General features: G+C 43.6%; 1 long non-coding RNA gene across 1 annotated transcript in view; it reads left to right on the top strand.

Annotated features, from left to right (window-relative positions):
• Positions 1-17,069, top strand: part of LOC112544776 (uncharacterized) — a 242,001-nt gene extending 224,932 nt beyond the window's left edge. Inside the window, exon 3 of the long non-coding RNA XR_012903131.2 lies at positions 16,908-17,069. This is a non-coding gene — a long non-coding RNA (uncharacterized LOC112544776). The remainder of the gene's footprint in view (positions 1-16,907) is intronic.
• The last annotated feature ends 10,189 nt before the right edge of the window (positions 17,070-27,258 follow it).

Below are 27,258 nucleotides of genomic sequence, written 5' to 3'. Positions count from 1 at the left end.
CTTAAAAGCTTTTGACGCATCCATGCACCTGCTCTTGTTTAATATCTATAAGAATACTATATTCTTTCTGTTTTTAAAATGGCCCAAGTCCAAAAATAGTGATTCTAATAGAAAATATTGTATCCATTGTCAGAGAAAGAGCAAGCATTTATTTTACAATGCTGAAATATAAAGGTTCCCTAAGCCAATGGAAAGATTCCCATTGATTTAAATAGTCTTTGGATCAGGCCCACATAAACCAGCTGGTTAAATATACCATATACAACAAAGAATTGGGAAATCAGGAGTGGATTAATTTAGTATGGATTCATGAGATCCTTCTGAAACTGGGAGCACTTACTTAATATAGGTGATTATTGTACTAGCATTTCCTTGCTCTCTCTGGGTATGTCTAGACTACATGCCTCTGTTCGCAAAGGCATGTAAAATAGGCTACCCAACATAGTCAATGAAGCAGAAATGTAAATATCCCCAGCTTCATTAAAATAAAAATGGCTGCCGTGCTGTGCCGGATCAGCCCCTGTCAACCAATCCACATCTTGACTGCTGTGCTGTGCCAATGATCAGCTGATCCGGCACTGAGCGATAGCCATTTTTATTTTAATGAAGCCAGGGATATTTAAATCCTTGTTTCATTGACTATGTTGGGTAGCCTATTTTACATGCCTCCGCCAACAGAGGCATGTAGTCTAGACATACCCTATATGATCACTTATTTGGACAAATAGTCTAGATTTCCCCTCCTGGAAGAAACAGAACTTGATTCATTGCCTTCTGCTCCTGCGGTGGATAATCTGCAGTCCATGGGCCACATGTGGCTTATCAGGCTTTTTCGTGAGGCCCACAAAAACATTTTGTTTGCTGTTTCCCATGTGCAGGATTGCCAGATTCCACTGGTTTCCATCTGCAGGTTTTTTTCCTATCAGTATTCATGGGCGGCCCGTATGCTTGGTGGAGAAAGGCACTGCCTTCCCAAACCACCAACCTGGCCCCGCCCACACTCTGCCCCCAGAATGTGCCCGCCCCTCCCTGTGCGCCAAGGCTGGAGAGGGTGGGTGGGGCTCAGCCCACTATTCCCATGATGGGGCGTGGCCTGGGCAGAAAGGGCGGGGTAGGGGTAGGGATGGGGTTCAGCACTTGCCTCTGGGGTTGAGCACTTGCGTCCCCCAGTCCTAACTTCACCAACCATCTATGTCAATATTTCTAAAGTGATGTGGATGTAAAGCAAAGGCATGTGAAGTAAGGTGCCTGCTGATTGCACACAACAAGGACTGTGAGAGCCATGTGGTCCCTCTGCATCTAATCCAAGCTCTGCAACACTTTAGTAGGTACACCAGGCGAATTCTAGGTACACAAGAGCCTTGCTAAAACTACCCCATCATGACAGAGACTAACCTAGGTTGCCCATGTGGCTGTACCCCATTCTGATGCAGAAAAAACTCCTAGGAATCTCTTTACTTTTGGACTGGCTTAAAATGTCTTCACACTGCCTTTGCCCTGAGATCACCAGGACTGCTCCATACTGCTAGCCAGCAGCTTCGATTTGTTGACAGGCAATATCAGGAAGACCCTTTCAACCTTAGGCAGAGCAGATGTCTTTATGTTTTACACCATTCTAAAGTAGCCATGTATGCTGGGAAATAGATTTTGGTTGTTTCTTTTGACTTGAGTGTGGCAGAGGTGGAGATGGAAGTTTCCTTAGGGTTAGAAAAAAAATGAAATCCAGACTGTCAGCCCTGAGCAAAGGGGAAGTGACATGGCATATAAGAGGCGTGGCATATGCTGCCTTGGGGTATGGCTACACTAGCCACCCTAGTTCAAACTAGGATGGCTAGTGTAGCCATACCCTTACAGTATTGTGATGCAGTGTGATTCAGTGACATACCTTTTGGGCAGAGTTTCCTCTCTGTTTCCTCCTTACTCTCAGGAGGAAGTAATTTACTGGAGCCATTACTAATGGTAATACATTATTACCAGCCCTCTGCACTGGCTTAGCTATTCTGGCCAGGCAGGGTACGTTCATGCCACACACCAAGTCTGGGCTCTTCCGTCCATAAACAGATTTGTTTGACTCAGGACAGCAAGCCCTAAGGGTGTGGGTCCAAGGCCCCTGCTAATGGAACTGGGTTCTGTTGTGACCCAAGTCCAAGCCCAGTCATTTCACAATGTGGATGCAGTAGTAGTGGCAGACCCAAGGCAGAAGGTCTGCATAGTGTGGTATGGTTAGGGTGAACGTGGCTGAGAGGCCTGGATCCAGCAATTGTAAATGTGGGTTAATAATGTAATTGAGCCTTTCAAATGTGGACGTGGAATCACTGAGGGTATGTCTACACTACAAAGTTAATTCGAACTAACAGCCGTTAGTGCGAATTAACTTTCATAGGGGCTACACATGCAAACCGCTATTTTGAATTTATTTAAATAGAGGAGCACTTAATTCAAACTAGGTAAACCTCATTCTATGAGGAGTAACACCTAGTTCGAATTAAGTAGTTTGAATTAAGGGCTGCGTAGCCACTTAATTCGAACTAGTTGGAGACTAACCCTTCCCAGCTTGCCCTGGTTGCCATTCTGGGCCAAACCAGGGAAACTCTTCTGCCCCCCTCCTGGCCCCAGAGCCCTTAAAGGGGCACGGTCTGGCTACAGTGCTTGTGCCAGTTGCAAGCCTGCCAGCACCCAGCCAGCAGACCCTGCACTTGGCATAGCATAAGCCAGCCACCCACTGCCACCCAGCCCTCTGCCTATTCCCAGGACCAGGCTGGTGGCTCCTAGGAGCCTGCCCGGGGCCGCAAAAGGTGGGTGCCCGCCTGGTCTAGTGCAGAGATCGTGGACCTCATCGAGGTTTGGGAGGAGGCCTCCAACGTCCACAATCTCCGCACTAGCCACAGGAACGCAGCCGTCTACAGCTGCATGGCTGCCAGCCTGGCCACCAGAGGCCACATGCGGACCCAGGAGCAGGTCCACTGCAAAATCAAGGACCTGCGGCAGGCCTACTCCAGGGCCTCCAAGCCAGGGACCGACCCGGAGGCATACCCTCATTATGAGGACCTGGACCACATCCTGGGGGCTCACGCAGTCCATGCGCCCCGGGTGGTGATTGACCCCGGGGCAGAGGGCTCCATCCCTGACACGGAGGAGGAGGAAGAGGATGCTGAGAGCCAGGAACCTGCAGAGAGCCTGCCCAGGACCCCTGAGGCATTCCCCAGAGCACATCGGCTGTGTCATCTGATGCCGGGGAAGCCTCCATATGAGTGCCAACATGTTCCCCTTATGTGTATGGGGCGGGTGGGGGGAGAGGGAGTGTCGGGGGGGGGGGGGGAGTGAGAGACATACCCTGAGTGCATAAGCCCGGGTCACATAGACTTGGGTGTATAATGCAGTGTAGACATATTTCTGAGTAGGACCGAGGGTGGAACTGAGATCCAGCCATTGCTGCCTATTCCTCACACTTTCCTGTCTCCTCCCAGCACTCTACTTCCAGAAAGGGGTAAGTAGGCAAGAGACCTCTCCTGCCACTCTATGCCTGTACACAAGAGAGCCCAGGCTCTCAGGAGTTCTTACATCACTGCACAGGCCTGTCACCTCCAGTACTGCCAACCTCAAGCATTCAAAAATTGTGAGTTGAGTCCCCAAAATTCACGAGAATTTGAAAAATAGCATAATATCTAAAAGCCTCCTAATTGTAGAGCACTTTGTCTTTGCATTTCTGGACCCTTTCACTGTGCTCAGTCATGTTTTCAAGCCTTATTCTATAACTGTCATGGGTATTAACAAAAATAAAGTTGAGATTCTCATCTAATCACATGCCTCCATGAACTGGAGATTAATGATAAATAGCGAATATCACGAGAGTCATGATAAAAGCATGAGAGCTGGTAATGTTGACTTCAAGATACAATCTAGCCCAAAGGAAATTCATTCATTTTGTTTTGCTTTTGAAGCCTACGGGGCTTGGTGGATATTTCTTGCTGGGTTAGGTTTTGCACAGCCTGGTTTTTACACACAAGCAGAATAGATGGACAGTGGGCTGTCCAAACTGCATCACAAATGGCTGTTTTAAACATGCACCCTCTTTAATGGATACCATCAGTTATCACACTCAGTGTGCAAACCTGGATGTGCACAGTCAGAGGTTGGGACGGAAAATGTGGCTGTGTGTGCACTGTGCATGCAAAGAGACTGCCACAGCCATGTCAGAGATCTCCTGGGATCTGCTGGGAATGGAGACTCTCACTGATTGCAATGGCATTTAGTTCAACCTGGGCAGGATTTCCCATAATCTGTATCAGTGCTGCTTACAGCAGTGATTTCATTCAAAGAGTCTCCACAGTAAGCATGGACAGCTTTTGAATATCATGTATCTAGAAATTCAAGTCGAACTGGAACATTATTGGGTTCACACCGCAAAGGAGAAATGAAAGAGAAGTGAATAATAGAGGAGAGAATTGGAAAAAGAGATGGTGTGAACACGGTGGACGAAATCCTGGCCCCAGTAAAATCAATGGAAGTTTTTTATTGCGGGAGAGGAAGATTCAGATACCCTGACTTGTTCTGTGAACCCAAAGAAGGGTTGGCAAAGCCACTTGTCGCTAGTGCTGATCTCTAAAGCAAAGCAGGAAGAGAAATGCTTGTTTTAACAGAACTCACACAGGGGATGGAATTTAGTTTCCTTTCTACATTAATTACGTAGCTGGAGTAGATGTATCTTGTTTTGAGTTTCCCTGCTGTCGCCACAGTGGGAAGCCAACAGGAGCTAATGCTCCCATTGGCTTCCCTTACTCCTCACGGAAGTAAGAGTATCGGCCGCCAACAGGGGCGCCCTCTGAGTTTGATTTAGCTACTCTTAATTAAACCCACTAAATCGAACTCTGGAAGATCGATTGCAGCAGCGTCAATCTTCCATTTAGTGAATATGTAGCCTTTGTTTCTTCTTTCCTTTTCCTTTCAGATTCCTCTTATTCTGTCATATAGTCTAGTTTTTCATCCTTTTCAATAGTTTAATGACAGTAGTACTGAGATTGTCATTTGCTCATATTTTCACTATAGTGCTTTGTCTTTTCCTATCTTATGCAAACCACATTTTATTATTTCTTTGTCTCTTGACTCAGAGTCCTAGTCCTCTCCCCCTCCCCGTCTTTTTAGCTACAGTTTTTCTTTTTTTTCTGTATTTTTTTTGACATTTGAACCTTCCCAAATTTTCCTTGTACTCTTTCTTTACTATTTTATTTTATTTTCCAGAGCCAGTTCCCTTCCTTCCCATTTTGGTATAGTCACCTTTTCTCTTTTCTTTCATTCTCAGTTCTCCATTTCATTGGGATCTGCAGTGAGAAGGGAAAGATAAAAGTATTCTGCTCAGTGAACAGATTTTTTTGCAAGGACTCATTTCCCACTAAAATTCATATTCATTATGCGCCTGTAAACTATTTGCAGTGGGAATTGGGAAACCCCTTTAGCTTGTTTTATGTGTTTCCATTGAATTCAAATGGTCTTTAATCATTCCTCTATGTTCAGATTAGCCTGTTTTGTGTCATTGTGCTGCAGTGCCCTACATGTTCTTTAGTCCCTTGACAAATTCATAGCCTTTGAGTTAAAGTTACACGACAAAGCAAAGTTATATGCATGCAAAATAATGCAGTTTTTTATTTAAAGAAAAAAACCCTCCTCTTTGACCTTGTCAAATGGCCCGTGTTCCTGACTGAGAGAGTCTTTTTCTGAGCTTTATGTGCAGGCACCACTTTGCTGTAGTGTCTTGTATAAAGGTTTTCTATTGAACTTAGGAGCACTAGGTTGCTTCAAGTGCCCAAATGGCTGGGAACTAGCTTTCTGTGTGGTATGGAGTAGGTTAAGTATAGATAGATTTGGGAGTTACCTGCTGCTTGGAAAAGGCTACAGTGCCTTGCTGTAAGCCAGTGTTTCTAATGCTTTGCCTCTAAAGTACAAAACATAGTAAGGGAAGTTCAGAATAAAGTGTGTGCTGCTCTGTCAGATCATATAAATAGGCTCAGAGGGGTAGCTGTATTAGGCTATAACTTTAAAAAACAACTAGTAGTCCTGTGTCACCTTAGAGACTAACAAAAATATATATGTATGGTATCATGTGCTTTGATGGGCCAAACCCACTTCTTCAGATGAGTCTGAGTGAAGCTGATCTCAAGAAGTGGGTTTTGCCCATGAAAGCTCATGATACTATACATATATTTGCTAGTCTCTAAGGTGACACAGGACTATTCGTTGCATATACATGGGGTGTAGTTTGGTGATTCTTCAAAGGGGATTTATAGACCTTCAGCCTTCATTCCTGGCTCCTCTAAAATGCACATGGGAGTTTGGGCTGTGCAAAGAATGCAGTATCGGGTTTTAGGCAGCCACTTTAATTTTCCTCCCCACAACTCTTTTGCTTGCTCAATTCTTCTCAGGATTCAGCAGGAGTAAAATCATCTCTGGAATATTCAGAGTCCCAGGGATGTTTTAGCTTTTGCTAAATCCCATATATATATATATATATATGGCTCCTCTCTTGGGTGACAGCCTGAATGCATGAGAAGCAGGGCTTATGGCTAATTATGCACGCACTGTTATGGCCAAACGAATCTTTCATATATTCTGGAACTATGGGGTCTACTTCACTCACCACTTCTATTGACATAAAGTAGTTCCCTCCTAGAACTAGCAATGGCATCATACTAGCATTTATGCATGCTTCTGATCAGCAGAGCGAGTATGTGTGAGATCATTCATAGACCTCCGACTATCCAGTTATTCAGTTAAAAAGGTTATGGTTGTGAAGGGGTGCTAATTTGGGGAAGCTCTGACTGTACATGATGATTTAAATTTGGCACACATATGGTCCAATGGGCTATGTAATCAATGTAGTGCTCAATCATGTACACAAGGGTTTTCATTTAAGATATATTTTTCTTGTAATTGGAATCTATCTTTGAATGTTGGCTTGTATGTTTGCCACTGGACAGAATAGTCATATAACAGGGCTACTAGGATAGGGATTGTTGCTGTGTAGGGAAAGTTTTATTTATATCTTTTTATTTTATGCCCGCTGATGAAGAGTGAAGTCTGGTGTTATGTATGGTATTGTTGGATGACCTACAGTTGTCATAAAAGATAATGTGTCTATTGAGAGAGGTGGTATTTGTTAGTCAAGCGATTTGTTCTTAGAGGCTACCTCTAAACTATACCCCTCTGTCTGCAGAGGGATGTAAATTAGACAGACGTATCAAAAGTGCAAATGAAGCCCAGGATTTAAATATCCCATGCTTCATTTGTATAATGGCGGCCACCGCTTTTTTTTTTAAACGGGGTTTTTCGGAAAAAAGAAGAAAAGGTAGTTTAGACGGGGCATTTTCAACAGAAATGCTCCGTTTCGAAAGATCCTGTACTCCTCAAAAAATGGAGTACAGGATCTTTCGAAACGGGACATTTTTGTCAAAAATGCCCCGTCTAAACTGCCTTTTTTTTAAAAGCCTGGTTTAAAAAAAAAAGCGGCAGCTGCCATTACGCAAATGAAGCGCGGGATATTTAAATCCTGGCTTCATTTGCACTTTCAATATGTCTAATTTACATCCCTCTGCCAACAGAGGGGTGTAGTTTAGACGTAGCTAGAGAGAGTTTCTTATTACTATTAAAAAGAAAAATATGAATTATTTGAAAACCGCTTAAGTAAACCTATGAGGAAGCCTTTTTTCTTGCTCTAAGGAGTAAGAAGCAAGCCATCTACAAACGGAAGATAAGGAAAATAACTCTAAACCATTCAGCTACACAAACATATCAATTTTTGTCAATTGCTGCACGTTAATTAAAACTCAGAGGTTGATTCCAAACGAGACCATCCTCTAGTTATCACAGGTGTTAATTACAAGCCTTGCTTTAACTGAATGACTGATAGAATTGGATAGCAAACATTTCGCTAATGGCAAACAAGTTTTCTGACAAATGAAGCAGGATACAAATTTTGGAATCCTGCTTTACCACTGCTGCAAATAAGCACTGGGTATTGTTTTACTGTGTTAGGGTATGTTTACACTAGCTCGTTAGTTCGAGCCAGGTAGGCAAATGAAGGCATCCGGAGTTGCAAATGAAGCCCGGGATTTAAATATCCCGGGTTTCATTTGCATGTTCCCGGGCGCCGCCATTTTTAAATCCCTCTTAGTCCGAACTCCGTGCCCATGGCTACACGCGGCACGGAGTAGGTAGTTCGAATTAGAGATCGAGGAGTAACGGTAGTTCGAATTATAATCTCTAATTCGAAATACCTACTCCATGCTGCGTGTAGTCACGGGCACGGAGTTCGGACTAAGGGGGATTTAAAAATGGCGGCGCCCGGGAACATGCAAATGAAGCCCGGAATATTTAAATCCCGGGTTTCATTTGCAACTCCGGTTGCCCTCATTTGCCTACCTAGCTCGAACTAATGAGCTAGTGTAGACATACCCTTAGGGTATTGTTTATAGTGTTAGGGGCTGTTAATCAATTTTTCCTGCAATTTGCCCAGTGAAGATGAGAATAAGGGACAATGGGAAAGCACAACTATCCAGGAATCCTTTTCTTTTCAATGACATGTAAAGGTGTGACTACTGAATTAAAATCGAAATGTAGACTGCTAAGTGCACACTTCCAATGGGCTGCTGAAATAACGTAGAATTTACAATATCAGCAGCAAGCCTCAGTGCCCCCAGAACAGAGACATTTACGAAAAGATTGTACAGGTTGAACCTCTCTTAACTGGGACTCTCTGGTTTATCAACCATGGATGTTCAGGACCAGAAAGTCCTGTGGAGGACTGGGGGCTGGGAGCCATGCAGTGCAGCTGAAGCTCAGTTGCGATGCTGCCTTGTGGAGCCCGGCAGCAGCGCTGTGACCTGGGGGCAACACTCTGGTGGGGAGGAGAGGGGCAGAAGTCAGCGGGATTGCCACCTGATGGCAAACTTACTGCCCAGTGGTGAAAGCGTCCGGGAAGACTGGGAGGCAGCGGGGTTGTCCGGTGATGGGGCTAGAAGCCGGCAATGGGGCTGCACAACCAGGAGCACAACCAGGAGCCTGGCAGCCCTGCTACTGCCCAGTGGCACAGCTGCACGATGGGACTGGAAAGCAGTGAGGATGCCCCGTGGGGCCGGGAGCCTGACCACGGTGTTGCCTGGTGGTGGGGCCAGGAACCCAGGAGTGAGGCTGACCGGTGGCACAGCAAAGAGCCTGGTAGCCTTGCTACTGCTTGGTGGAGCTGCCCAGTGAGGCTGAAGTCACCTGGTGGTGCAGCTGGACTCCAGCGGGGGGTTGCTCCGTGGGGCCGGGAGCCCGGTTGTACCTGTGGAGGTGAGGTTGCCATGGTGGCATCAGGAACCCTGAGTGTGGAGGGTCCAGTGGCAGGGGTGTGTGACTGCAAGGCTGGCAGCTAGTCCAGGCCATGGCTGGGGGAACCGGTGGCAGGGAGGGGGGCAGAAATGACCTTCCCTGTTCTGGCAAAGTCCCTCATGTGGACAGGTCAGGTCCAAGCATGCTGGACCAGGAAGGTCCAACCTGTAACTAGAAGTGGTTTTGGACAGCTGTGAATGCCAAAAAATGCCTGACTTACATGACAAAACAGGACCAAGCCCAACTAAATCATCCCAGCCACGGCTTTGTCAAGCTGGGACTTAAAAACCTCTAGGGATGGGGATTCCTCCTCCTCCCCAAGTAACACATCCCAGTGCTTCACCACTCTCCTGGTGAAATAGTTTTTCCTAATATCCAACCTAGACTCCTCCACTGTAACTTGAGACCATTGCTCCTCATTCTGTCATCTGTAACTACTGAGAACAGCTTCTCTCCATCCTGTTTAGAACCTCCTTTTAGGTAGTTGAAGGCTGCTATTAAATCCCACCTCACTCTTCTCTTCTGCAGACTAAATAAGCCCAGATCCCTCAGCCTCTCCTCATAGGCCATGTGCTCCAGCACCCTAATCATTTTTGTTGCCCAGCACTGGACTTTCTCCAATGTGTCCACATCCTTTTTTAATGGGGAACCCAGAGTGGGAGCAATACTCCAGATGTGGCCTCACCAGTGCTAAATAAAGGGGAATAATCACTTCTCTAGTTCTGCTCCTTCTAATGTACTCTAATATGCCATTGGCCTTTTCGGCTACAAGGGCACACTCTTGACTCATATCCAGTTTCTCATCCACTGTAATCCCCAGGTCCTTTTCTGCTGAACTGCTACTTTGCCAGTTGATCCCGAGCCTGTAACAATGCTTGGGATTCTTCCATCCCGAGTGCAGGACTCTGCATTTGTACTTGCTGAATCTCATCAGATTTCTTTTGGCCCAATCTTCCAATTTGTCTTGGTCACGCTGGACCCTAACCCTACCCTTCAACATATCTACCTCTCCCCCTAGCTTAGTGTCATCTGCAAACTTGCTAAGGATGCAATCCATCCCCTCATCCAGGTCATTAACAAAGATGTTGAACAAAACTGGCCTTAGAACTGATGCTTGGGGTACTCCGCTTGATTCTGAGTTTTGAACAAAGATTTTTGTTCCAGCTGTCTATCCTGACAGCACTAGAAATCATTTTCTCCATTCTGCCTGGTGTGTGAAATGAGAAAGGATGGTGCTTGTCAAAAATATTTCTTTGCAGTGCTTCAAATGGGGAAATGGTGGGGAAACAAGGAAGTTGACTATTTTAGTTGCAGCGAGGCTTCTGTTCCTGCTAACTTCTATGCATGCGTTTGATTTACATGGCTAGGTCAATCAAGTTACTCACACACATAAAGTTAAGCACATACATGAAACGTGTAGGATTGAGGTCTGGGGGCTTCACAGCAAAGGAATCGCTTTCCATCCTATTTCAATCCCTCTATTTTTCTTCCTTGCTCCTGAATCTTTGATGCTCAGAGTGTACCACAATTTTCAGTTCTTCTAAACTGAAGTTAGGAGAGATTTGAATCGAAAATGTGCCCTGCCATTTCAGGCAGTGTTGAGCAGACATTTACAAGGCGCTCCTTGCTAGTAGAAGGGCCTGGATTTAAGAAAACTAACAAGAGTCTAACAATACTTTAGATTTCTATCATTGCTTGCAGTGCAGTGCCACAAAGTGCTTTCACGAAATCAGTGAACTTTCCCTCAAATGACCCATTGAGGAAGATAAGGATTATCATGACCACTTTATAGAGGAGGAACCAGAGGCAGAAAAGTGGAGGACTAAATAACTTACCCTGAATCTACACAGTAAATCAGTGGAGAACTGGGAACAGAAATAAAATCTCCTGACTCCCAGTCAAGTACTCGAAGCTAATTTTTAGAACACCTTATGCTGTGCTTTAAAAACTGATGGTATTCTGTTAAGGGTGAGATTGATGGCTATGGTTAGAAATGAATGTTTCACTGGAAGTCTGTTCCCAATAAATGCCTACTAAAAAGTGACTCCTAGTATTGTCCTGTAGAAAAACAATGGCAGTGTGTTAATGTGTTCTTGACTATCACTAGCATTGACATTTTATCATTATAATCTTAAACTTACAATGAAAGGGACCGCTTAGAACAGGGGTGGGCAAGAGAGCCTCTGTGGGCTGAAACCAGCCCACCACACAAATTGATCCAGTCCACGGATGCCTTGCCACTCTCCTGCCCCCAGGCCAATCAGGGCCCGGGGATGGAGGAGCATGCAAAGTCTCCTCCCCAGCCAGGAGCGAGCGACGCTTAGAGTGAATTGCCAGGTGAACAGGCTCTGATTGGCTTTAGGAGGGAGCACACAAAGTCTCCTCTCGCCCTGCTCCCACCCTGCAAGGGACACATGGCACTTAGAGTGAACCGCCAGCTGAAAAGGCCAATCAGGGCCGGGAGGAGGGGGAAGCATGCAAAGTCTCCTCCTACTGCCAGGGTGCAGGCACCTAGAGGAAAGGAGGGGGTGGGAGCAAAGACTTCACATACTCCCCCATGCTCAGGTCAGTCAGGGTCTGGCTCTGTCACTTCCACCTGAGGCCCTATCCCTTCCAGGCCAGCCCAGGGCCACTTAAAAAATTTGTGAAGTGGCTCCCCTTCTAAAATTATTGCCCACCCCTGCCTCAGAGTGAGCACTAACGATGTTTGGCCACATTTGGGTCTTTGTTTGCTTTCCTCTGCTACTCGCTGTCCCTTAATTATTGTGGGACGAAAAGCTACCATGTTCTTTTGGATGTTATTCAATAGTGCAATTACTTATTTGGCTACCTCAGAGCATCTTAACCAGAGTGAGTTATTTCCTTTCCAGTGGGCAACTGTTGCAAGGAATAACCTTTTCCTGGGCAATTGAAATCCAGACGTTCACTGCTAAACATGCAATTTCAAGTCTTAATCCGACTGGCACCACTGGGACCTGAATGGCATTCTCTTCAAGGGCAGAGGGATCACACATCAGCCCCCCTGGTGTGCCAAAGCATTGCCGCAGCGACTTAGCAGCAGCAGTTTTGTATTGTGTATATTTAGATGAGCATAAGTCCCGCTATGATTTTACACTGGCTTTGTCTAAATTAGATTAGTGTAAATCCTTCTTTGAAAGAAATAATTTGTTGCAGATCTCTTGCTGGATCCACTACTCAAATGGGATCAGTTGGTGCAGTACTCCACCAGGTTCATTGGCTGTGCGGAGTTAGTGGTTCTGTGGTCCTCAGAAATATCTATTACTTCTTGAACACTCTGTGCATGATGAAATCCCTTTTCGGATACAATTCTGCATCTGACAGGGGTAGCCCAACACAGCACTTACTATTTTCTGATGTTGGGTATGCAGTTTGGAAAAGAGCTGAGTTGGGAAATCATGCAAGCATCTGTTACATAGTTAGATTAAATAATGTAAATGTTTAGAAAATGCAAATGAAGCTCACAATAATTAGTGATGATGCTTTTCTACTGTTATTAATAAGGTAATGCTTCTGGCAGTCCCATTTAAATTTCATATGAAGGTTCAAAGCTCTGGAACAATTTCTTGTTATCAGGAAGAACAGATTCCAGCATGAACTTGTGTAGCAAACTGTACCATGGGCTAGTGACTGAGAAGGGAAGTACAAGTCTTTATTTCTCATTGCTGAACCTTTTTTTATATGGTTGATGTCAGGAAGAATGGGAACCTTAGGTGATTGTGAATGATTGTTTCAGAGCCTGTGTCTGAAGCCTTTTGTAATAACATTTTGAAATGAAAAAGGGAGTCCTCTCTGCATTACTTTTAAGACGTGTAAACAGATAAAGCGACACCTGCCATGTGAAGGGGGAGAAAACCAAAGGAAGAGCCATCCAAAGCAGCCCTACCATGAAATAGATATCAACCTGAAGCAGCTCACAGGCATTTCAGAAAGCACTGATTTCAAAAACGTATACTTAAATTAAAACTAAATCAGTGTTATTGGCATAAGCTGGTCAAAAATCCTGGCAGCGGCACAGAAAGGGAAGAATACTGAATGTTAACAAAGGCTTCATTAATATTGATGTGTAATTCACATGGCAGCTGCATTATTAGCCACCATTGTTATGGTTCTGGCATTAATATTCAATGAGGATGTGTGGGTATTGAAATTCCCTGACTTCTGCATAGCCCAGTGTTACTATAAAAATACTAGAGCTGTGGGAGTTTGGAACTATCTGCCCGGTAAGCAAGCTCCGCTTTCTTTTTAAAAAGTCTCCCCATTTACAAGATCAAAGAGAATGCTACATTAGGGTGACCAGATGTTCTGATTTTATAGAGACAGTCCGGGGGTTGTTCCAATTTTTCATCTTTGCTGTCTGGTCACCCTACGTTACAGGAATGTTTCTTCTAGCATGACAGACTATGCCTGCCTGTACTTAGTTGTTCTTCAGGAGGGCTCTGCATCCAGAGATGGTGCTGGCATCTGTGAAAGTGACAGTGTTGGAGTAATATTATCCTTTTCTTCCCTCCTGCATAGTTTACCTTTCATGCCTCTGGAATAGCACAGCAATGGGAGTTATTTTTATCCCAAGATATCAGAAAAACAGATTGTCCCCTAGCAAAAACTGAATGCAGAGTCTCTCAAAGTCTTTCATTCGCAAGTTTCAATAGCTTGAATTTTGGTGCAGAGGCAAATTGCTCACACTCACAATCCCCCTGTAGGTACCTCAAGAAGAGAGGATGGTTGCATTTTGTGCATAGGGGGCCCAGAGCAGAGAAATGTGGGGGGTTCTGGTGTCAGGACTGTGGTGGGGGGAGGGATATAGGGGTGTGTGTGAGGGGAAAGGTGCTATTTCAGGAGAGCAAGGGAGGCTGCAGACCCACATACCAAGCTTCTGCTCCTCTCTTTCTTCCTCTGACTATCATAGAGTGAGGGGAAAGTTCACAGCTTGCTGCATTCCTCCTGTGCCCTCCCCTTAGTAGCTGGGAGTGAGAGGAAGGCACAAGCTGAGCACTTTCCCCTAGCTCCCTGATAAAGGCAGAGGAAGAAGATCCAGTATGTGCAGCTTCAGTTCCCCCTTGCCTCCTCTACCAAAAGGGCCTCAGGGAGATGGTGGGGCTAGGGACTGGAGCAGCTCCAGATGGGCGGGGGGGTGTACACCCCCTAACTAGCCCCTTTTACCTGCCTGGCTACTTGCTGCTTAGCAAGGAAGCCTGAAGGAGATCCCAGGAGCCCAGCTGGGAGCAGCTGAGTCCAGAGTACACTGGCTTACTTTCACCTCTGGTCTCAAGAGCAAAATGGAGGACACAAAGGAGTCCTGTTTTGTACCAATAGAGGACAGAATAGCAAAAAAAGCAGAATTGTCCTCTATAAAAGAGGACAAATGGCCACTCTAGCCCCAAGCCCTGTGCATGACTTACAGTGAACCACACATGGGCCCTGGTTTGAAGGCTTCAGCAGGAGGTAAGTGGTGCCCAGGCTTTGCATGGGTCCTCCACACAGCAGCAAATCTCATCCAATGTGCTGAGCCACACCTAATGAGTACTGCATAGCCCAACAGCTACCAGAATTAAATACAGCTTTGCTTCATCAAGCTGTAGATACAGAGATTTCCATCTCCCGCCCCCTTCTGAATTTTCCCAATGTAACAGGAGACAGGCTAACCCTCACTTTGCCGTTGAGGATGGAACAACAAGCTGAGTCCCTGGTAGGTTCAGCTCAAACCATCAACCTAACTCAGTGGTGGGTTGTGTCCCCACCTTGCCTTGTCACAACTGTCTGGGGGTGTTCTGCAGCACTGACAGCCATAGGCCTCACCTTCCTACTCCTCAGGAAACACTGCTTGATGTTGTGAGGCTACTGTCTGCCCGACTGTGCTGTCAAGCTGACGCAATGCCAGCCCACTGCAGGTCCTTAGTAGGAATATTTTTTCCTCCCCTTTCCCCTGCCACAACACATAATAAAAAATGAATAGCCCCTTGAGTTGGTTGGGGGCCCTAAGAAATTGTTTAGTCTGCTCCGGCTGCCAAGAGGCAGCATCCTGGCATTCTCATTCTCTTACCCACTGGAGAAAAGCACAGAAGAGCGGGCACAAATCTTGCAGACTAAGAAATGTGCCCTTTCACATGGGACCTTTTTGTCATACTTGGGATAGCTAGTGAATACAGCTCCACAAGGCTCTGGAATTACAGACTCCCCTGAGATAGCTGAGGGCTGAAACAAACCAGGAGTTTTTGCTAGTTCACAACCCTGACAACACTCGGAGTCAGCAACAGGAAACAGAAGAATTTGGCAAATATTATTAAATGTGATTGGAGGGTTTTATTTACTGTTTTAAGGCTCATTCCTAGTCATAATTAATAGTATTTTTGTATAGAACCAGTAGCAGCTTCTGTATTATTTAGAACATAAAAACATAAGAGTGGCCATATTGGGTCAGACCAGAAGTCCATCTAGTCCTACATCCTATTGTTCAACAGTTGCCAGAGCCAGATACTTCAGAGAAAATGAATAGAATAGGGAAATTATCAACTCATCTATCCCCAGTTGTCCAGTCTCAGCTTCTAGCAATCAGAAATTTTTGGACAACCAGAGGTTACATCCAGGACCATCTTAGCTGATAGCAATTGAAGGACTTAACCTCCTTTTAATAACCTGATTATCTAATTATTTAAAAAAATTAATTATACTATTAGTCTTCACAATATCCCATGGCAACAAATTGTACAGGTTGACAATGCATTGTGTGACTATGTACTTCCGTATATTTGTTTTAAACTTACTACCTATTAATATCAATGAGTGACCCCTGGTCCTTGTGTTAGGTGATGAGATAAATCACAGTCTTAGTCATCTCTTTTCTAAGATGAACAGACCTGGGTTTTTCTTTTTAAGTATCCTCATATGGAAGCCGTTCCACAACCCTGATCATTTTTATTGCCCTTCTCTGTACCTTTTCCAATTCTTGGGTGGGGGGAGGGGGAGATTGACTATTGCACATAGTATTGTTTTAGCTTAATACAAGAAAATAACAATCAAACATCAAATGTGGAAGCAGTGATAATGGAGGCAACACAATGTGGAGAAGGAGACTGGGATAGTGTAAAACCTGTATATTACATCCTTCAGGTCCACTTATTCCAGATTATTTAAGAGGACCGAACACTGGATTGAAACACTGGAGACCTGGGCCTTTTAGGTTACCATGGGCAAATCATTTTACCCCCCCCCCATGCCTCAGTTTCCGCATCTGTAAAATGAGGCTAGTGATGCTTTATAGTACTTTGAGCTCTTCAGATGAAAAGCACTATACAAGAAAAACATTTTCTTGTAAAGGGCATTATCTAGTTTTTTATTTGCATCCCAGACTAATGAACCACTTTAAGATCTTGTTGCATATTCTGTCCATTTCAGAATAAGCAAAAAATCTCACCTTTAAGATTCTCACATGGATATATTGCATGCGCTTCTTTTATGCTGTACTCCTGCCATTGTTAATACTCCTTTGTACCAGGCTAATTTTTGTCTCTCTTCCCCTTCCATAGCGATTGATAGATCTGCCCTCCCATATGGCTTTCAACATGTGGAACACCGTCCTTCACTTTCTGCAAATTGCTGACTCCCTGACACGTGCCAAACACCATCTGAAAACTAGAAATGGACAACTGGCTCCTTCAGAAACTGTATAAACAAGTCCCACGTCTAAATATATTCACTTCTACCACAGTGGATAGTGCTGATATACCATGAAATTAATCACAAAAAGAATGATGTTGCCAAAGTCACTTCCCCAAGACAAAGCCCCAAGTCTGCCTGTTTTCCATGTGTTTAGTCACTCTCCCCATTACTGGCCTTTATCATATTCATTTCTGCCCTTTCAGATCTATCAAGATGCTTCATGGAGCTTACACACGGTACCTGTATTTAAAAGCAGAGTGGATTAAAAAGCATTTGTGATATGCTGATATAAAAGATGTACAAAATCTGATGTTTTACAGAGTGTCATCCTTCAGTGCTTTGCTCTGTGACTAACATCTTTCTGGTGGCTTATCTGCACAAAATAGAGCTAACAATATGCCTGTTTATTCTTTTGCATTCACTGCAGGCTTCCTGGATGTTCTCTTTTAATCAGAATTTTAAGTGAGTGCCATGCAATCAGAGGTTTTTAGTGGAAAGTAAGATGCTCCTCATTTTATTTGTACCCTAAGTATGGGTGTTCTGCAGGCAACAATGGCACTCAGCCTCAAGCAGACACCTCACAGTAAACACTCATCCAGCAAGTCTAATGCCGAGAGGCACGTTTTGCTGGAGCAAATTTGTAATCATTGCAAAGTATTCTTCTAGGGCGATAGACAAAGATTGACTCCGGCTTGTTAGAGGTGCCTAGCTCTCTGGGGTTGGCAAGAGCTCCGTGCTGTCCATATGTTCTATTGTTCCCAACAATTAGAGGATTAAAAGTATTTTATATGGCAGTGGTTCAGGCTGCTGTCATTTTGTCTCTGCGGGCCCATTTTTCAGGCACTAGCTTGGATTCACTGTCAGTAAGTTTGTGACTCTGAGGTGCCCTTCTACCTTCAAGAGGACACTGACAATGAAAAGGAATGTGGTTTTCAGGGTACAAACAGGAAGGGCTTCTTTATAGTTACGTTTTTCCATGCACAAAGAACAGCCCTGTACTTCAGCCTGCATAGTGTGTATTGGAGATTCATGAGCAACAGCAGAAAGCAAAGCAAATTTACCTTGAGAGAGCACAGTGTAGAATGTGTCATCAAATCTGCCTCACAAGATGGCAGCTGCCTCTTATACATTTAAAGGTTATACATTATACAGTGCACAGAAAAGAAAACCATAGCAGGTATATACACCGTATGAATCAGTACCTGAATTTATGAAAGCAATTGACCTGAAATGCTTCCCTGCACTCCTCGTTTAAGTTCAGCTTGAGAATACAATAATTTCTTTCTATACAATTCATGTTCTCAATTCATCAAAGTGCGGATGAATAAGATTGCACTTTACCAAATATTACACTTAAAACTTTCAACATGTCTCAGGCAATTCAAATATTATTTTAGATTGGGCCTCCAACTGGTTAAACTCTCTAATATGAGTAAAACATACTACTAGTACATGTTGTACTATGAAAACTCAAATACCCAAGATACTGTCAAGCTAATATCTATTGTAATCCCCTTTTTTCCTCCCCGGGTTACTGGGGAGCAGGTCACACTCACAGGTGTGCCTGGGCGCCTGGTGTTTTAACCTAAAAGAGATCCTGAGCACCCCATTGGTGATGGTGTCTAGTTGGGGAAAGCCCTATCCACGCCCTTGCTGCAGTCCCTTGCTGGCAATGAATGTAAAATGGTGGTGCCTCCACCTGGCTGGCCTTGTACACACACTGGTGTGCCTTGAGAGCCTCCAGGAATATACTCATTCCAGCATAAATCTGGATCTAATAGAACACTTTAAAATAAACAATCTTTACTTAACTTAAATAAACAGGGATTAACAGATTAGCAATGAATAGCATTAACAAACACATATCAATAATTGAAGCTTATATAGCTAGACAACAGTGACCCCACCCCAGAGCATGCACACCCCTAGACTCAGTCCCAGACTTGCTTGCGTTGGCGCGCTGATGTTGCAGCTGTAGTGAGGATTTGGTCCAGGCTAAATAGCAGCTCTGTCCCAGGCAGCACTTTTCCAACAAGGCCCAAAATTTACTGCCTCATGCTGTGCCTATAGGAAGCAGCCTGCTAACTCCCAGTTCCAAAAGGCATCCAGTAGCTGCATCCAACAGCCCCTCCACTGAGTCAATGACCTTGACAACAGCCTGGCTCTCCCTTTGGTTCCAAACTCCAAGGCAGAGTCCCAGACTGCTAGGCCTCTTCTTCAAGCACATGGAGAGAGCAGTCCACTCTCACACAAGAGTCCTTCCTTCCCGTTTTTTTCCCAAGGGCTCATGGGAATTGTAGTCTGGATTGTAGCACACAGAGTCTTTTCAGAATAAAACAGAGGCCCCTTTAGTAAGGGGACTACATATTATTTCTTATTTGACACACTGTATTTATATTTGTGTTGAGACTGCTTGTTTGTTAGAACTGTGTGAAATGGGATGCAAAAAGCCATGGAAATCAATGCTTTCCACATATCATTACAAGCTCAAAAATGGCCCACTTTCACACTTTTGTTATGATGAAGGAGGCTATATAAGGGCAAAGATTCTGTAGCAATAAATAACAAAACATGTATTATAATTAACATTGTTTTCTCACATGTCTAGATGCTAGGATTATTCTCTGACCATCATGCCTCACTTTCTGAAAAAAATCCAAAATGTGTCATCATTGTTTTCCATACGTGGATTTAAAGGAAAAGTGTAAAATTCTCAAACATGCCTATGTGACTCTGGAGCCCAAGTGAAAGTCACATAATATAATTGAAAGTCGATGGAATTTAAGCTCGGCAGGGGTGCTTATGAAAATTTTACCCCAAACCCAACTGAAAATGAAACAGCAAACCCAATAGTTGTTCTCTCTCATAGGAATCATTCAAAATTGATAAATTTGGTATTTGGCCACCTTGTATACCTGTGACTATGCCATTTATTCTATGTCTACTTATGGGTCTTCTTGGTTTTGGTTTTGAGCAATGTGGCCAAAATGAAAAGGACAAAAATATTTTATGTAAAACCAATCAGTATTAAGGCTGGCTACAAGTGGTATCATGATATCCCTTTTGGGGGAAAAGTTTCAATCAGTTTGTCAGTAATCACTCTGGACATGCTGGCTCCACTGATTTCCTGCTCCCATTGATAGCCACCCTTTCATAGAATGACAGACTTCAGTCACTACAAAATATTTAGATACAAGTTATCCAGCTGTAACTCAATTTAGAGTTACACCCATATAGAATCATGACATTGGACATGGTTTTCTTGAGCAACTTTTTGTCCCCCACCTCAGTACATATATAGCATCCATCCCCAGGATGAGTGCATTCCTTAAGTATTTATGGACCTACCCACATAACTTCCTTTGGGGGCAGGGAAGAGTATCAGGTGGGAGATCTGACTATAGAGAGGCTATGTCTACACTACAAGTGTTTGCAGTAGAGGGCTACAAGTGTTTGGGGGAGGGAGAGCTCAGTGGTTTGAGCATTGGCCTGCTAAACCTAGGGTTGTGTTCAATCCTTGCCAGGCCATTTGGGGCAAAAATTTGTCAGGGGTGGTACTTGGTCCTGCTGTGAAGGCAGGGGACTGGACTGGATGGCCTTTCAAGGTCCCTTCCAGTTCTAGGAGATAGGCAATCTCCATTATAAAAAAAAAAAGTATGCTAATGACCACGAGGCATAAGGCTCTTGCACAAAAGGGGATTTTTTTGTGCAAAACGGAAGTGGCTACACTGCTTCTTTTTGCACAAAAACCCCTTGCGCAAAAAGCATTGGCAGAAAATATGCTAATGACATTGTGACTCATGCTAATGAGTCCATCATTAGCATATTCTCTGCCACAGAAACCTGCAGTGTAGACAAAGCCAGCGAGTTGAACCCAGAGCTCATCAGTCTCCATCCTATGCCTTAACACCAAAAAAGCGGTTGGTGTATTATAACCTGTTTTAAAATTATAAGCTATCACTTAAACTTCTTAATGGGCTTTCTGGTCCTCTTTACAGGCCTTTGTAGAAAAACATCTTATCTGGATCTAATGCTGGCTTATTTGTAGTTTTCTGCCTTCTTTCTCTTTCTCTTTCACTGTTGTTTTGGTTCTTGTATGTTAAGGTTCTGGATTTTAATAGCTAAAGTAGTGTAATGTTGCAACCTTCCAGAAATAATAGTTTGTGTTTTTATCACTGTCTCTATATAGCCTGAACATAATGCATTCTTCCACTTACTTAGAACAAAAATTAATGACAGCAAACGAATAGAACTTTAAAAATAGCTCCATATGAATTTGAGCAGAGATAAAGCACAGTATAGTCTCTCTGTATACTGTTGATGAATTAATAGCAGGTATTACACAGTGACCCTGTAAAATTTTATATAATGGCAATGTCACATTTGACAGATGCATGTCATAGGTTTTATGATTGTGTTGTGGCTTTCTGCATTTCGATAAAATAAAAGGAAAAAAGCAAGGGAGAAGGTAGGGGCGAGGGAAAATATTGTACATTTGTATTAAATGGTAGAAATATGAAACTTGCAGGAGGTATTTAAAAGTCCAGAGGCAGAGTGAATTAAAAAGTGACAAGTTTTTAACAGTAGACAGATTTTATGGAAAAGAGGCAAAGCATCGCTGTGTTTAACTATGCTTACAATTAATTAACTTTTAATTCTGTTCATTAAGTTTCATTGTTTATGTAGCATGAAGGTATAAGTTTGATTAAAATTTGAAGTGGGGAGATTCAGCTACAGAGCCACCACCTAAAGTATGGAGGCCACACCTGGAAGGGCTCTACTCCATAAAATCCAGTGAAGCGGCACCGTCTTTCATCAAGTCTGAGGGAAGACAACTATTCTGGTTGCTTGGGCCTTCTCAATTACTTTGTAAGAAGTGTACTAGCAATAGTCATAAATATCCGTGACAAAGATTTGTCTAAATGGAAGGCAACTGTTGATGTAGTCTAATTTCCTTCATCCACCTATACATCATTTTAGTTATTGCAAGAATTGAGCAATATGTTTGTGACAACAATGGGTCATTCTCTCATGACCCAGTTACAGTGCCAAGCTCCTATCATAAGCAGATTTCATAGCATTTAAAGTAGGTTTCACTAGATACAGAAAAATTGTGGTAGAGTGATATAAATCTTGCAGGGTAGGCTCTCCCTTCTCAGTGGTGTGTCTATCCCAACCCCAAGCCAGAGATAAAAGCTGTATTTCCTTGTAAGGGTAGAAGAAGGGTATGAAATCAGGGCCGGTCCTAAGCTCACCTGTAGGGTTGCCAGATAGTTAAAAAAAAAAAAAACACAAAAATTTGTCAAGCAAAAAATCTGGGGGGAGGTTTCGGGAGGTTCGGGCCAAAATCCAAAATGTGGTCGCGGCCCGCCCCTAACACTGGCTCTGTTGGTGACCCCGGCTCTGTATGAAATGAAACGTTTGCTCTAGAGGTCAGCCAAAGCAAAGTGTCTTGCTAACTCTGAGTTTGCGTGGAATCTAAATTCAAGCCCAGTCTACTGCTTGCCACCTCTTGTGCCTGTAACCTGTAAATGTTAAGTTAATCAGCCAGCCTCAGGTGCTTACACCCCTTAGCCAATTAACCCCTGACCTGTCTGATTCCAAACTCTGCAGGCTTGACGAGGAGAATCAAGGTTTGACTCTAAATGGCCACAACTCTGGAGCACTGGAGCATGCTGGGATCCAAATGGATAGTACATCCCATCCCTATAAGTAAAAGTGTTTGTTCAGCAGATGGTTATGACAGAGGAATGCCACCTTTCCCAGGCTCAACATCCTGGTTTTTCATTCTCTGGTATGTAATTTGAGTACCACGGACTGTGTGACTGAACATGCCTTTAGGGGCTGCTTTGAGGTGACTCCCATTCACTTCAATAGGAGCAGTATTGGCTCTCAAAGTGGGTGTAACTACCATCACTACTTGGCTGCCTGAAACTGAACACAAAGTCTGGCCTCAGGAGCTGTACAGCGCTAGCTGTCTCCGGATCCTTTGGGAGACTGTCTTGTGAAATCTTAATCATGCTCTGGCTTAAGTACTGCTCCTGCTTTTCACGGACTCAGATAAGCAAGCCTTCCCTCTTGCAATAGGTGATGAACAATATTTAACACAGGCAAAAACACATTCACTTTATTGACACAAACAGCCTCACAGGGAGCCAAGGATTATTCACGTGAGTAAACTGAGCAGGGTAAAGGCTCCATCACTACTGCCTGACACAATATTTAATTCTGCAAATACATTGTACAGACATTTGCATCTGTACTTGCTGTGCCTGTATCTGTCCACACAAGAACTCGGTGAGCTCATGAAAACTTGAAGGCTTGCGGAGGCAGTTTCTGTTTCTACTTCCTGAGTGCAGATTTGATTTCATCTCTTCAGCCCGGCTAAGTAGTAGGGATGTCCAGAAAAGATAAAAAATTAAGAGGTTTCATAAGAAGCTTTCATTCTGACATGGAATATAATAAAAAGAAGACCTTTAAAAATGTTGTGGGGAACTTTATAGCTGGGTGGTTAATGTGCTGAGTGGGGCTGTGAGATACCCAAGCACAAGTCTTTGCCCTGCCAGCTTTGGAGCAGGCACATGAACCTGAGTCGTCTACATTCCAGGCAAGTATGCTAAACACCAGGCTGCAGTCAGTCCCCCTTCTCTGGCTCAGTGACTATGACATTAGTTATATAAAGTGGGACAACTCCAGCAGGGCAGATTGACTCAATAGCATGGTGCTTAGGGCACTCACCTGGCATGTGGGGGATTCATGTTTAACTCTCTGCTGCAAACCACCAGAGCAGGGACTTGACGTTCGGTCTCCCCGATAGGTCTCCAGCTCACCAGGCTATGATGTGGTGGGTCTTTTGAGACAGAAGTTCCATCTTGGACCTGAAAAATATTCATAGAAAATGATACATTTTCATGAAACAGCATTTATTCAACAGGAAAAGAAGTTTAGTCTGATATTTTCAACCCATCTCTATTAATTACCTCCTGTCATGGTGCCCTGGCATCACTCCCCACAAGTTCCAATCTGTTTCTGCACACTCCGGAGAAGTAACATTCTGGTGTTAGCATTCTCCATTAAGGATTCAAAAACTGTGGGGGCTTTTAATGTTAGTCTACATTTAGTTTGTCATTTTGTATGTCAGTTGAGACTGCAGTAACCTATACTGTCAGGGCTCAATTGTGGTTTGAGCCACTGGCCTGTGTTGGCTGTAGTGTGGCGTTACATTGCCTTATAGTGATTTCTGAGAAGGATTTTATCTCAAGGTAAAACAAACCCTCCTGGAGACACCTGGCACACAAGGGGAAGAGCCACATCTTAGGCAGATGAAGCATGGTCTCCTTTCTTAGGCTTGCCAGTTCCGCTAAAGTGTCCAAGCGACTCCTTGTCCACTCCCTACTACTATTGCTTGTGATTCATAGGGCACTAGCAAATAGCAGCCTTCAGGAAAGGATCTGGTTGGTCCCTACAGAAGAATGGCCAAGGAGGAAAGATCCTAATTACATCCCCGTCTTGCATGGGCTCAACCTCAATAGGCTATCCAACTGGTCTTGCTGAACGCTGAGATGTTGAGCAAAGATTTCTGCCACCTTTACATATAACACATGGGTCTGGACAAAGCATAATTAAAATGAATGGAAAGTTTGGTATTGACTTCACTGGGCTTTGGATCAGATCCTATCAGTAAGAAAGCAGAAGTTAATGGGATTAAAATGCAGCATAAGGGCGGCCACAAACGATATGCAAAAGGATAATCTAGATGGAAGACTATTTACAATAATGAAAAATAGAGGAATAAATAATAGTTCTATCCTCACATCCCTGAAATCTTGTGATATCCAAAGGCTAGATTTTAACAGCCTTACTCATGTTGAACAATATCCTACTCCATTGAAGTCAATGGGGCTATTTATGGACTAACTCTCAACACAGATAAAGGTGTAAGAATCCATTAAAAATTGGATCTGGCTGAAAATTACCATGAAAAAATTGTCTGCATTTTCCAACGTATTAAAGATGGGCTTGGAAATAAATACCTGCCTTAATGTTAGCGCTGCAAATGCATTCCTTCTCAGAACAATAAGGTGTAAACACAGGCAGAAATAATGAACTTGGACTGAATTCCAGGTTTGCTGACTCAGCAGTTAGGTGTGGTATGTAATGTTAAAGCTACCTGCAACACAACTTCCATTAACTCTGAAATCTGGCAGGAGGCCAGGAAAAGAAACAAACAACCATTGAGGTGCAATGTGTTGCAGTTAGTGAAAGTGAACATTGACAACTGGTGGTAATAACTTTGCTAAATTATGGCAGAGAACCTTAATAACAATGATCCCGTGGAGAACAAAACTTGGATTAAGACTCCCCACAGGATAAAAAAGAAAAAAAAGCACTGAGACTAGTATTACCACATTAGAGCAAATTTTTGTATTTATAAAATAAGGAATTAATTTGTTTTGGTACCATCTCATTTCCAATGAATATGAATTACTTTCATGCCATGTCTGAGGTAGATGGGATGTAAGTTGAATTTACTTTGAGCTATATAAGTGTTATAAAGTGAAACCTTTTTTTCCTATAGATATGAATCTGTTCAGATCTTGTATATTACAGATTGCCTTATTACTTCTCACGGATTGAAGCCCTAGGCTCTGTAAGTGAGTTACCCAAAACTGAAGGACCCTTACAAGGCTTTGACAACCAACAGCCTGCATTAACAAATGACGTGGGTATTTCATTTGAAGTGGGAAGAATAAAGGATATTGCTCTAAGTCAGTGAGGAGAATGAAAGACTTAATATAGGTTGAGTACAAAAGATGAGCCCAAACCTGATTGCTTTCTGTGAGAATAATTAAAAGGCAAGACTTTCACAAGATACACACGTTAACGAGTTCCGTCTTCAAGTGGTTTCCATTCATTTCCCTCCCATTGCAGCTCCTTCTTTGCAGCACACACTAATCAGTGAGTGCTACCTTCATTAATGGCTGAATTTGTACAGTCTGGCCGTGACTCCTAAAGATAGGAAGCAGATCTGCTGTAGACTTAAGTGGTTTATATGACAGTGACTGGTAGTCCTGACAGTCTAGGTTTCATGAAAAATCTGTATACGAGAGCCAAATATCAGTGCTTTAGACATAGGTTTTTAAGTCTTTATTTGGGCATCTAAATTACATCTTTTGATATTCAAAAGTGCTGCTTATTCAGTAATGCACCATTGACATCAGTGGGGGGCTGCTGGATGCTTGACACCTCTGAAAATCAGGCCAGATATTTACTTTAGGCACCTGGTTTTTAAAATCATGGCCCCTATTCCTCACAACTGCACTTTGATGCAAATTTTAAACTACGTCCTCAGCAGCATCACACACATCCATTAGATGTCCGTGCACACCAGCAAACTGTATGATGCACTGAGTTCCCAGCATGAAATACATGGTTGGAATGCTTTCATTCTTGTGTTCTGACTTGTGTTCTGGATGATTATTAAGAACATGGTGTCTTTATTATGTAACTGGAGCAATGCACATGACCATGCTTCAGGGTTGCAACTGAACCACCTTCAGAGGCCAAGTCCCGTAGTGTATTCCGATGGCTGCAGCTGTAGATGGGACATCGGATGTGGGGAGGAAGGACAGGACTCTGATGTTGCATTGGGCATTCCCTCTCAGGTGCTTGGTGGCTGGTTCTTCCTCGTGTTCAGGGTCTAACTAATCACTATACGGTGGTGTGAGGAAGGAATTTTCTCCCAAGTTGGATTGGCCGTGGTCTTGGGGAACGGGTATCCTTCCTCTGCAATGTGTGGGTGTGAGTCACCTTCCAGGAATATCTGGGCGTATCCCACTTAAACTTTCCCTGCCACAGCACACATTGGTGCACCTTGATCCCTTGTCTGCAGGTGGCACATAGTAAACTCATGTGGTCTCTAAGCCCCGGTCTACACTAGGATTTTATTTCAAAATAACTCCCTACCCCCAAGATCAAATTTATAAGCGGAGCATCCACACTACTATTTTGAAATAATGGGCTGTGGAATTCAGAATCTGTACTCCTGCTTTTAATCAGGAGTAATGCTGATTCCAAAATAGCTATTTCAAAATAACAGTAGTGTGGATGCTCCAGTGCCGCTATTTCAAAATAATTACACCCCAGACTAATTCAAACTCATTTCTGCCCATTGCTTCCTGGGGATCTAAGTCCAAGTAGCGCATCCACATTAGTAGA

This window comes from Pelodiscus sinensis, chromosome 5 (genome assembly GCF_052426305.1).
Source record: "Pelodiscus sinensis isolate ZL-2025 chromosome 5, ASM5242630v1, whole genome shotgun sequence".
Classification (NCBI taxonomy): Eukaryota; Metazoa; Chordata; order Testudines; family Trionychidae; genus Pelodiscus; species Pelodiscus sinensis.
The sequence above is the reverse complement of the archived record's forward strand: the minus strand, read 5'-3'. Positions and strand labels throughout refer to the sequence as shown.